The sequence below is a fragment of the Haliotis cracherodii genome, unplaced genomic scaffold, assembly GCF_022045235.1.
Source record: "Haliotis cracherodii isolate W230 unplaced genomic scaffold, xgHalCrac1.p SCAF_16, whole genome shotgun sequence".
Lineage (NCBI taxonomy): Eukaryota > Metazoa > Mollusca > Gastropoda > Lepetellida > Haliotidae > Haliotis > Haliotis cracherodii.
The window spans coordinates 19478556-19491882 of record NW_027266271.1 but is presented as its reverse complement, the minus strand read 5'-3'; the positions used below and the strand labels follow the sequence as shown (position 1 = coordinate 19491882).

Below are 13327 nucleotides of genomic sequence, written 5' to 3'. Positions count from 1 at the left end.
GCGTTTTTCGCTGATCACCCTACAGTGCTTTAAGATAGTTTGGAATCAGTGTTGTATTATTATGGTCAAACATGACACGTGTCTCCATTGAAACAAATAGAACCACACAATTCCCTACAAGGATCACGTCATTTACATCGTTCATGTGGGTGAGGGTGTTCTTTAAGTCAGTATCAGCTGACGACAGTGTAATATGGTGTACATGGTAACAGATAATGTTTTTTGTACATTTTATGACATGTGTCCGCTGGACCTTAAGACCTTAAGGCACAGGTCCCTGCAATTAGTGGATATTAATTATGCATAAAAATCCAATAAGAATCAAAAGAAAATAAGAAACAGATTCTTGATTTGAATTTAAAACGCTCCTCATACTTAAAACCACACTATTAGCATCGATGGGGAGTTTTCCATGTTAATTAACGCAGGACATCTTTAAAGAATCACCCCAGTTCCAAACAAATGATCTTTCAATTTTATTATTCCAAACAATATTTTCCTCGTAAGAGATAAGAGAGATAGTTAGAGGAATATTTTAAGAAAAATCGTCCACTTTGCCTTAATTACACATCGTATGAATCATACAAGAGGGAAATATACTGGGACGGACACATAAATCAGTTAGTGCGCGCATGGGAGCTCAAGATATCTGCTAAAGATATCATTTGACCAGGAAGAATAATGTCTATCTGAGATTCAGCTCAGAGTACAGATCTTGATATTATTTCAAAGTTGTATCTAAAGCAACGCTACAAAACAGACTCCGTACCCGGGCTTTCGCAACAGAGTCCGAGGTATCTCAGACGTGGGGCTGCCTCTCGGATTGGTCGACGAGCAAACACAACACTTTTGAAGCGCGAGTTATGCCGAGTCACTCGTAGGACCTCGGGCGCTACACGACTTCGGCTGGCGACTGTCGGCTCGCGATTGGGCGAGAGGCCTTTTAACCTCACAGCTGAAACACAGTGTTTTGCTCAGCGAGTTTTCATTCCACCGAGAACAGTGATAGGCGAAGATTTACTACTGAACTGGTAAGTTAATGATCCTTTATGGTTTTGTGAACATCCGTTAACGCTGCTACTGACCACTAGCTGACCGGGAGGTGGAAGTGGACAGTGGTGTGAGATGACCGTGGTATTTTCAAACCGAGTGGTCACAAGCCTTAGTTCTCATAAATATTGTACAATCTTCTTAACGAGAGGGAAGGATTTTATGGTGTGTTAATTTCGGTGACATTTTTTTCCATACAATCATCCTTCGTCGTTTTATTTCTCGTGTGCAATTTGCCAATTATTATTGCAATAATGTAACGTGTTTAAGGGACGACTAATTGTCGCAGCTCTTGTTAAAGAAGCTAAAGACGTTGAAGCAGTGAGAAGAAAAATCTCGGTTTGAAATGAAATTGTCGAGGGGAGATTAAGTTTATGACTTTGCCGTGGCTTTGTTTAATTCGGGCCTATTAAAAACACATAAACCCCCGGGAGGGAAATTTTTCATGAAAATAGAATTGGATTTAATCAGTTAGCAGAAAGAATATGGATTGTTCGAGGAATTTTGTCTTGATATGAAAAATGTATTTCTTCAGATCCGCCCCATCTGTCGCAACGTTCTCGGGGACGTGTTGGTGTTGGTAACGGAGTTGTCATCAATCTATTACAAACAGTGACCCACAACATTGACATTTCATGAATTGATTTAACCGCTAACATGAACGAAAATATTTCAAAAGATTTAATGCAAAATAAATGACCGTACCGCTATGTTTCAGTCGATATCGATAATCAGGTGATCTCGATTAGGTTTGTGTTCAACAGTGAAATAGGTATATAGCTGATAAGTGTACTTGATAATGCATGTAACATCGTCCTGTGTGAGTATTCGATAAGTGTGCATTTCAGATATATGTTTACGTCTCTTGTTTACATGGGCATATCACCCATTTATACTGAAGTGTTCAGTGTGGATTGATCCATAAGTCATTCTCACAATACAGCAAATGGTCAAAAGAGAATATTTTACTGAAAATATGTCTATATGTATGTTGAAATTTTACTTACCTTATATATACGCTTAAGTAAGTATTTTGTCACAAAATGTTTTATGAGAAGAGATTTGTAAGTGTAAATCGTAAAACGAGCGCTGTAAAATCGTCATACTTGGCAGTAATAGAAACGGTTTCACGAAAATTGAAAATAACAGACATTTTGACAGCCATGACTATTTGTATATGTATACGATCCTGTTTATACTTATTCAAAGGGTTTGATTGGCCAATATATATAAAATCTCAATGCCTATTCGCCATCTCGAGAAAGTATTCATTTCAACACGCCTTGAAATGTATTGGTACCAGGAAACCGATGAAAACCATCATCTTCCCTTTCATCTGTAGATGTACTGTTATGTTAAAGTAGCACGTCAGTGAATTACCGCAATCCGTAAATTCTGTAATCCCGTTGAAACAAGAGACTTACATTACGCCCAGGATGATTGGCCAGCAGATACCGCGGAATCGGAAAATGAATATTTCTTTCCGACAGTGCTGCAATACGAGCTTTATTCATACCAGTCTCGTCGGCGTTAACGTGCCTACTTCGGAAGTCACACCAAGTCTAGGATTATTCCAACATTTCCGAATTATCCAACAAATATGCAGTCTTTTCACTAATCCTGCCTTATTGCTTTTGCTATTATAATGCACTTGAATAGTTGAAAGGAATGAATGAACTAGCTGCCACTCAAACTTGAAATCGACACAGAGCTACACATGTATATTGCTTGTTCGAATACGGTAGGTTAGTATGCAACTATGAATTAATGATATGATCGGATCGGTAAACAATGTTATGTTGTGTTTCCGTTTCAATGACCCGTTTTTGACGATAATTCTTGAACAATGAGTTCTAATAATTTATTGTAATGTGTGAGTTGTAGCATTTCATGTGTATTGCTTGTACATGCCTTATATACAGCTTGTTTATTTCATGTTTTCCATGCACCAGTTATCACGCGATTTCTTGTACCGTTGTTAATTTCACTCCATGCATAATCAAACGTGACAATTCTGCCGTAACTCGTCTTGTAATAAAAATGCCAATTAAATTTAACATCACTTAATCTCTGAAATATTTATGTCCAATTGTACTGGCATATTATGCCGACAACATCGTTAAGAGGCCAGTCAATTTGACTCCGTAAAACACATGATTACAAGCATTGTTTTAGAAGATTTTTATGTCGATTTCACCGACATCTCATCGATTGCAATATCCTCTTCAAATAATTCATCCAATATCACGAGAATGGATGCTCACTGGAAAAATATATCAAATTTCTTCCTCTCGGAGGCAATATCGATAACTTGGTGTCAAAACATAATAAAAAGAATATTCTCTCTATTCCCGACTCCGAAATAGGAACAACTCACAATAGTTGCTCGTTCTCCAATGAAAGAACAGCTCTAATGTTTATTTTATAGAGACAATCATGTATCCGACCGTATTCCTTGACAGTTTTATGTTCCCGACACAATTTATGAACGTCAATTTTCCTTAAATCAGCCGAAATCGGGGGAAGCCCTGTCCCTATCGTAAATATTCGGGGGAGATTTCCTAAGTCAGTTCCTATCAGCGGGCAGCATGCGCGCTAGGCTATAAATTATTTTCTTTTTCGGATTTTAATTCCGGCGTTTGCAATTGCTTAATCAGTTCCCGAATTAACTACAGGGCATTTGGGTCATTCGTGAAAGAAATATCTGCCACCGCACTTTGACCGCCGTGTCGAGGATGCTTCGCCATATGCAGAAAAAGCCACGGATATTTCAATCAAATATCCATACAATCAGCGCAGGGTACGTGTGGAGGACTGTCAGTTGCAGGTTGTATTTGTGAATATATTACACGAGTGGATTCTTACATAACAGCACCACATTGTGCGAAATTGATTACTGAAATATAATCCCACGAATCGGGAGACATCGGTATGATCAAGCATCGATTTATTTCAACGCAAACATGTTATAATTGCAGTTGGTTTCTAGGAGTTCTAAGTTATCTACATATCGTCAATATCTTAAACTAAAGTAGAAATGTTGAGATTGAATGCAGAGTAATTCACCAGATGTCACACAACCTGTTATTCTCAGGAGGATTTCAGTGCATTGTTATTCAGATGTATGTTTGTTCGTTCGAAACATATATCCGACTGAATGTGCGCTGATATATTGTACTATTATAAGACATATCGTCATAGGTAATATCTTGTGATATTGAGCCATGTTGATAATATTGATATTGATAATAGTTTTCTGTTTAAATAACTGATATAATGAAACAAATATTCTTCAAGAGGACCTGATTAAGATCCATTTTCCAGTTGTTCTTAAACCATTGCGCTTCACTGTAAATATTCAAATGAATTAAGATTCAGGTAGAAGTAAAATTAATCAAACAGTGCAAATATGAAATACAGTACCACGAAACATGTTTCATGTCATTTCGTTTGTTAAACAAAACATGTTTCGCAATGTTTCCTGTGAAATCCAACACATTATACAATACATACAACATGCCGTATATCTAAGTCTGTATACATTACTAGATCAGCGAAACCTACGCGACGCAGTGCTCAACAGTTTGTGATCAATCTTATTACAAAAATAGTCAAAATGGTCTTACACACTGAAATTATGAGCCAGTAAATAAGATAATAAATTACCCTGAGACCCCCCCCCCCCCCCCCCCCCCCCCTCCTAATTATTTACACACACTTATACAATGGTATTGACATTGGCAATGAGCAGCTATGGGAACAAACACGTGGTAAGCCTGCAAGAGTTGCAACTATTCGCCAAGATAGACGATTCATCACAAAAAAAACAAATTACCCCTGAAAGAATATATCAGGCACCCGATATGGCAGAAAAAGAATAGCTGTTTGTTTTTCTTCTAAACCTATATCTACTTTCTTCTATCGACGCTATTTGTCCATTGGGTATTCTCGCATTACTCGTGTGTGAAATTATGACTGGATATTTGATTGATTTGTCTCTGTAATGGAGGTTAATGCTTCTCTTAGGGAAGCGCATCTATCTTTGTACTTGGGTGACAGACATCTCGTTGCTAGGCCCCCTCCGAACATGCGGCGGGGGAGGGCAACAACAGTTTGCATTGTTTATTGACGTTGACAATACTTACTTAACGGTTAGACAAGGATAAAAACGCATATTTGTATAATGTAGTTGTACACGTTGTATGTGCCCAAACAAATTTAGTTTTATGCCAAACAAATGTTTATGGCGTATTCTTTGTCTGTGTGTAGTTTTTTTCTGAGAGTATGGTCCAAATATTGACAACAAATACACGTGGTGTATCTATATATCATAATTGATCATATTTCTATTTTTTTCAAAATTTCTATACAAGATAAAAAATACTAATGTGAATACGTTGCAGGTTTATATTTCATGTAATAAACAGCTTTGTTGACAGGGTTATACATTAATCAACACATCATAGAAAGCTGTGAAATATACACGCACACGTGACAATAATACACGGTTCTTAAAAATATACAAAACAAACGTGTAACGTGAACTCGCCTTGGAGATATTGCATTGTACATTTTCCGTCAAATACAATAGTCTCACGGCCATGTGTCTCCTCAGTAGTAGGAGAGTTTTATTCGTCCCCCATGAGCGGTGTTAGATTTTATTTTCATTTAATCCATTCCAAAGAGAGAATCCCTTAATATTAAGCCTATAAAAGCTTGCCCTAATCCTGTGAGAGAGCCCTCTTCACCAGCCGTCGCAAGGACCTCTGCGATACTCCAAGCTACAATTACACAGCTCGGAGTCAAAGAGCAAGCTATGGACTGCTGAAGTGGTCAATGCATGCTTTTATGTCCCCCTACTCGTGTAAATTTCACTGCCGTGCTAACGAGCGGCGAAATCCATTTGACCTTCCATAAAAACACGTCACATCGTGTGACCCGTGAAATGCCAATGTCGGATGCCGTAGTTGGGAATTAGTTTGAGAATCTCAAATTTAATTCAATAATTGACATTGCTGGATTTGAATCACATCTGATGATGATACGGGGCTGACGTGGATTTTGTCAGTTCAAGTAAAAAACAATTTGTTGATATTACTAGTTGTTGTTATCAACATATTGAGAGAAAAGTTGGAATGGTAAAACAGTTGAAATAATTGCTATATATTTTTTTTATGTTTATGATTTTGATATACCAAATAGTTGTGGATCTCGAATAATGAAAACATTTTTTTTATACAATAAGTATAATATGTTCAATAAGTGCAGCGATTTAAAGTAATCAAAGCCCCCCCGCAGCGCTGTTACAACTTTGATGTAACCCTTAACATTTATGGATATGATGCACATCTTTGAAGTTGTTGCTGATGGGGGACTATTTACTATAGTAATGGGTAGAATTTCCGGGGAATTATTTTGTGGTCTGACCATCCTGAATATTGTAACCGAATAATCAGCACATATTTACATGCACAGCCACATATTCACAGGCATAATGTGCACATGAACTACACAATACGTGATCATTGTATTTATTATTTTTGAGCAAACTACTATCTTTTAGCAAATATATTCCATCCAAGACGATACGGCTATCGGATTATTGTTTTCAGAGGAATAACAGTTTACTTCATGCTACACGAATGAGGAGCGTTATAACGAGGTTTGGGGGCTTCATTGTAGGGTCAGTGGGCAATGCAGTTCAAGGATGATCGTAAATGTAGGATAAAAATATTTTATTGTTAATTTGTTACCCTATGATAAAAGGATGGTAAAATGAGATGGTTTTCAGTCGGCTGTATCTCCCGTCCTGGCGTAGCATTTCTTTTTCAACAGGTTTGGAGACATTTTATTTTCCAGAAGGAACCATATTTTAACAATTAAAGCGAACAAATTACCTCTTCACATGACATGAGTATTTTATAGCCTGTTAGCATGCTATTTCAACTTTATAAACGCCCCGAAAATCAAGTCATCGCACAGTCTATCGCGTTAGTTATTTATTAGTGTCAATTTCATAGATGGGTGGTTTTACAACCTCGGTAACACCTACAATACACCACACACTCACGAGTAGCCGTGATTCTATAGCAAATAAACTGCCACATAGCAATAAATCATCTGTTGTGAAATCTACATGCTATAGACCTAATAAACATGCAATCAACGAACGCACAAAACATGATTTACTCGCAACAATAGGCAATAAGCACCCAAGTTCATAAACAATCCGGATTATACACATGAAACAATAACTCGAAATGTCATCACAAATTTGCAATTAACAACACAAAGACCATCACTAATTGAAATTAACATGTGTCTATTGCATGTAAGCAGTGATCGGTTTACAGCGTGTGAAGATTACCCGGGAAAGAACCTTAGTGTTTTGAAAATGGCACGAGTTTGTGCCCTTGGGACATACGTACGGAGCGGTCAGACGAATTTGGGAAAGGCTACAATGTGTCATATGAGTCGATTAGACATGTATTGTGAAAAGGTGGGAGTCGGAATTGATTTACAAGCCAGCGATAGTCAGCAAATTGCTTCAAGTAGTTCTAATATTGCAAGTAGATGTCACATGGATCTAGTGAGAGATGGTCTGATAACACACACACACACTGGGACAACTGAAAGAAGAGCATGCGACAGTCTGGAGTATCAATTATAACAGCAAGATTAGATGACATTGATGAAGGCGATATATTAAGGGTAAGTCATCGTTCTTGATGGTTGTAGCCTGTAGATTTCGTCAGAAGGGTGACGACAGCGTTATAGAACGACATAATGGTTACAAGTGTTTGTGATCACGCCCCAAAACAGTTGCAAAGTTGTATACAAAAATTATGTTTAATACTTCATAAATAGATGCTGATGATGAAAGTGATGAAGTTTGTGATGAAGTTTGTAGATGACCACTTGTTTTGGTCTCCAAATGTTATTTTTAAGTTCGTATATCAAACTTGTACACATTTTTAGGTTTGTTTTGTATTTGTACACAACATGATCGGCAAATGTGTCATAAGGAAATATGTTTATGATTTGTACAAACATATTATCAATGATGATAAATTTCCGTTGTTATGTCTCTTGATACATTATAATTGACACGCATAACACAATTCAGAGAAAACCGACACCAGCCGCTGGAGGAAGTGGGTTTTTTTATCCCTTAAAATCTAACTTGATTTCACATCGACTTTGACCCTTGTAACAATGGCGAAATAGCCTTCATTTGAATTGGAAATATTTGTTCTTTTATTAGCAGCAGACTAATTGCTACGCTGCAGCCCTACTTAAATCAGACAATCTAAAGAATTGAGAGTTATTAAGCTGGCGTATTTGTGTGTCTGAAAACACCCATGAATAATCAAATAATGGGGATGTAACAATTGTAGATACCAGCTGGGAGAGTGGTCAGTGTCAATGCGATGACCACCGTCCCGTTGCTCCAATGTCCAGACAATCATTAGAGCAATCCGATTTCTTAAATTTTATTATGGGGTTTAAGACAAAAATCGGTAGGCATCAGCGGACTCCCGCATATCTCCATTTTTCATAGCGACATGCCATGAATGAAACCAATAGAGCAAGTGGTCCCAAACGTGTCATACATTTCCCCGTTCTAACGTGATAAACAATGCTTAAATTCTCAATAGAACTGTTCTCAGGTCCCAGGCGAGATTTGGTTTTGTTCTTGTGTAGGAGTCTATAATAAGCTGTGTTGGTTTGTGCCGGTTAGCTGTATCGTTAAGGTGGTTCTCATTCACGCCCCAGTGCTTAAATACAAACATCGGAGAAGGGTAAGATTTTATTGACAAATGTTCCTTAAATAGGCATAAACGTATTCATTAATGAGATTAGTTATTGATATGACGGGGCGAGTGCGTGAAAATGAGCAAAGATCACGCATTTCACAACAGAAGTTGGTGTTTTGGGTTGCATGACAATGAAACACATGATTCGATACATACATTCACAGACTTATGCAATACAATAACCAGAAGGGCAAATAAAACAATAACGCTATCTTAGTGTATTGTATTGATTAAAATGATTTTAAAAAGTTATTCCCATTTCGTAAGGGTTTATTAAAAATAAACTGCTGGGTAAAAGAAAACATACGACCCATGTTAGGTGGTGGCTAAAATGAAATAAACACAAAAAATGGTTATTCGATGGTGATGTATCTGATACAGGTAGCATCGTTTTTTACCTTAAGTTTGCAGTATTTTGGCGACTGTTTTCAGCCTAACGTTTCGATCTTTTGTACATTTTGGGCGAAATCCAACTTTCAAGTGTATGGTTTAATTTGCCCGGCAGTTTAAGGTGTGATACTTTGAGGTAAAAGAAACAATTATGTTTGGGGAAATTCTTTATGTATATTTCGATATTCAAGGCACCCCATGTGTGGAAAGACTGGTCCCCTTCAACAGCTTCCTTGTACGTAGACACATTGGTAAAATGCAATATTTTATCATTGAAAATGACAACTCTCCTATGAAAACAAATAGTTTAGAAAACAAAGGCAAAACTGCTGACGTGGCAATATTAATTTCCTGAGTAATAACCTTATCACATCGGAATGACACAAATCTACAAGATACAGCCATGAATGATTAAAACAAGAGATCAAAAATCACGCACACCATGACAGCTGCTGATACTTATCTGTGACCTAGATAGTCGTATGAAATCTATGTCATCTATGTGAAATGTACATCAAAATGAAATACATATCTAACACATATCTTTCATACCCTATGACACAGCAGATTTAACCAGAATCTCAATTTATGTATACATCAAAAGACACATAAGGCGAAAACGAATATTTCTTATTAACGAAATTTTCGTTTCGAAATACTCCACAAGCGCTGAAAGAAATGGCCATGAAATACACCTATACCGCATTCTGCACGTGGCTTGTATGGCCAGGTGCTCGTTTAGATTTATTGTTTATATCAACCAAATAGAATTGTAGGTCTACATCCCAGATAGGTTGACAACATACCACGAACGTCCATTAGATAACGACTTACCTACAAATATATGTGTTTAAAGCTATTAAAGAATAATTACACGTGTAAAAAAATCCCGCAGATTCATTTCCCATTCGTACACAACATGTGCCTGCGTAGTCAAAGCATTCGTTTTACAAAATCACTGAGCGTGGACTCGGGGCCTCTGCTTTCGTCGTTACTTTTGCTCTAATAGCGAATCTCTGTTTATTTTCGCAAGAGTCTTCAAAATAAACAAGGAGTAATAAGAACGTAAATAAAAACATTCGTACAAAGCGAGAATAACATGATAGCCCACAACCTCCACGCTGCTGTTATAAGTAATGTGGTTTCGTTAATATATCACCCTGACTAATAAACGTGGAGGCTTGAGTGCTCATTGTTTTTGCGCTGATAGTATTCCATTCCGAAAATATGTCTCGGTAACGGCTCGTTGCTTGCGCCGTTGAGGGAACGCCGAACGTCGCAGATGTAGAAAGGTTCTATTAGTTGTCACGGTGTAACGGGTCAACTGAGAACATGTGTACAAACAGACAACATGCATATAACATCTAGCAGAGAAACGCTCGCCTTGTAAATCTTTTTTCCCCACAGGTGGGCCCCAACTGGACAAAAAGCCAGACGCGTTTGTATCTTCTTCGTGTCCAAGGGGGGAGGGAGGGGGGAGGCGGAGGGGCGGGGGTGTTTGGGAGGGGATGTCAAGAATGAATACGCAGACAGACCGCGTCTCCTTTACATTCTTCCGTCACTCCCTTGTCGTATTTCATCCTTCGTTCTATCAAACTAAACATTTTCCCCAACTAGACATGTACATTTGTACATTTTATGCCCCGGTGCTAACGACACTCGACTGCTTGAATAAGCGTCCCCAGAATTACAGGAATCCTTCTTTTGGCAGATTTACGGTAGACATCTCGACATTCTTAAGAAATAGGGTAACAGTAACCTATATGTCTATACCTTGCTGCTTGGCTCCTTGCTCCTGGGTTTCAGGAGCCCTGAGGTAATAGAAATGTCCTATCAATTTAACACGCTTGCAATAAATCTCACCAATGTTATCCTACGCCGTATCCCCGAAACAGAAACGCAGTGAAACAGCCTCATTTTACCCCGCCAGCTCTGAATTGCAGCACAACGAAAAGATAGCCGACATTAGGGTAACAAGAAATGCACGATTCCAACCCATCATAACCTTAGCACAAATTCGCAATTTAAATTAAGATGAATTGATTGAAAGGGATACGACGTCTTCGACATTTATAATGAGTTAAGATTATTTTTTTCTTATACCCGCCGCGACCGGAAAGCATAATTACTGGCTTCTGTTATTAACTTGATAATATTCTGTGGTTTCAGTAATTTTGTCGCGTTTAAACATATTAACATTTAGACACATTCAAATATCACCCTTCAGTGTTGTTTGAACAATAGTCATATTTTATGCTAGTTTTATTATTAGCAATATTTAAGACGCTCCACCGTATGTCGTTATCATGTGGTATATTGTTGAGTGAGCAATCACATGTATCTGTCAATTTGGCCCGCATTCCGGAAGCCCTAATTATGAATTTGTAATGTAAGATCGTTCTTAATCAACAGCAAAATATTAGTTTTTAACCACACAGCTTGAATCGGCTTCAGTCGTCTAAGATAAGCGAAGGTATCGGCGAAACTAATTACCTGTGTATCAGATATACTGCTACACCGCCGTATAGCAATGACCTGGTTATAAAACGTTATATACAATCATCAGTTCAGTTATCTAAAAAGATACAGATAAAAAATAATAACCGTTTGAACAAACTCAACCCTACACTAAAATACCATAATGTTAGTAACACGTTGAGAATAATATTGTCAAAATATGTAACAGACAAGTACATATGTCTAACTGTTGGCGTGTTTTTTGGCACGTTAAAGTCTCTTGTCTTGAAGTACACGTTCTTTTTCTTCAAAATGACAATATTTATTGTTTTACCAATCTCCCTCAACACCACTTTATGTATGACTTCCTTTGGGCCTCATGTTTGAACACGGTACGTTCAGCAGCACGTATTTGTCTTGCTTGTCGATTTCACAGTTGCGAGGAAGAGGTAAGTACATTTCCTGAAAATAGCATGTCTATTTCATAAGCGCCGTGTCAGTTATCACATATTGGACCATTCGTTTTAGGTGCATCTCATATCGATCAAGATTATGGAGTACCAATGTGTCGTGTTTTTACAGATACAGTCCTTTTATCTATAACCTCATAAATTGCATAGACGATTGTCATCGCATGGTCTAAATAATTAAATTAAAGAAACAACAGTATGTGTTTTATTGCCTTCGTCAATTAATGAGTTTTATGATATATATCGAGGTGTAAGCCACCAAGGTTGTATTCCCTTCTGTTTCAAACCTCCATGGAGTGTAGATAAACTTACGTACTGATGCTTCTAGAAGTGACTGTAAACAGAAATTAATTCCGATTTTGATTATGATATGCAAAAGGGTACTAACATTAATGTAACATTTTGTATCACATTTGCGTCTGTTTGTTTTTAAAATCAACAGAAAACATCTTATTCATCTCTGGGTTATGTCACATATATTTTAGTATCAGAAGAATTTAGAGTTATGTATGTTCACACATACATGTGCACAGTAATGTTTACTCATTCAAAGTAATGGCAGTTAAATAATAGTGTACTTATTCTGATAAATAAACTTAAATATCAATATTAAATTTGATAGTTACCTCAAAACAATTTGAAGAAATGGTCATACAAGATTAATAACCCACAAAGCGTACTTTTTGAGTATTAAACCTACTTACAAGTAATAACATACTGATTTTAAATATATAATAACACTGTATATTTATATATTGTTGATCACATTTCTTTAAACTAACATACGCATATTAAAATGCCTATATTTACATTGCCTCTGGAACGATAAATCACATATGTGACACACATTTTGTTTTATTATTTAAAAAAAAAAAACATTATCAGGAAATTCTGAGGCGACTATGCTTGTCGTAAGAGGCGACTAACGGGATCGGGTGGTCAGGCTCGCTGACTTGGTTGATGCATGTCACCGTATCCCAATTGCGTGGATCCATGCTCATGATATTAATCACTGGATTGTCTGTTCCAGAGTCGATTATTTACAGACCGCCGTCTTATAATTGGAATATTGCTGAGTGCGGCGTTAAACAACAAACTAACAACAACAATCCTATACTACATACGCCACAGAGATAAAAAAAA

General features: G+C 37.3%; 1 protein-coding gene across 1 annotated transcript in view; it reads left to right on the top strand.

The window, feature by feature from the left end:
* The first annotated feature begins 890 nt into the window (after positions 1 to 890).
* The window catches only part of LOC139463455 (homeobox protein Hox-B4-like), a 43772-nt gene continuing 31335 nt past the window's right edge, over positions 891 to 13327 (top strand). Inside the window, exon 1 of the mRNA XM_071244723.1 lies at positions 891 to 1031. The gene's annotated coding sequence lies outside the window, so the exon portion shown is untranslated. The remainder of the gene's footprint in view (positions 1032 to 13327) is intronic.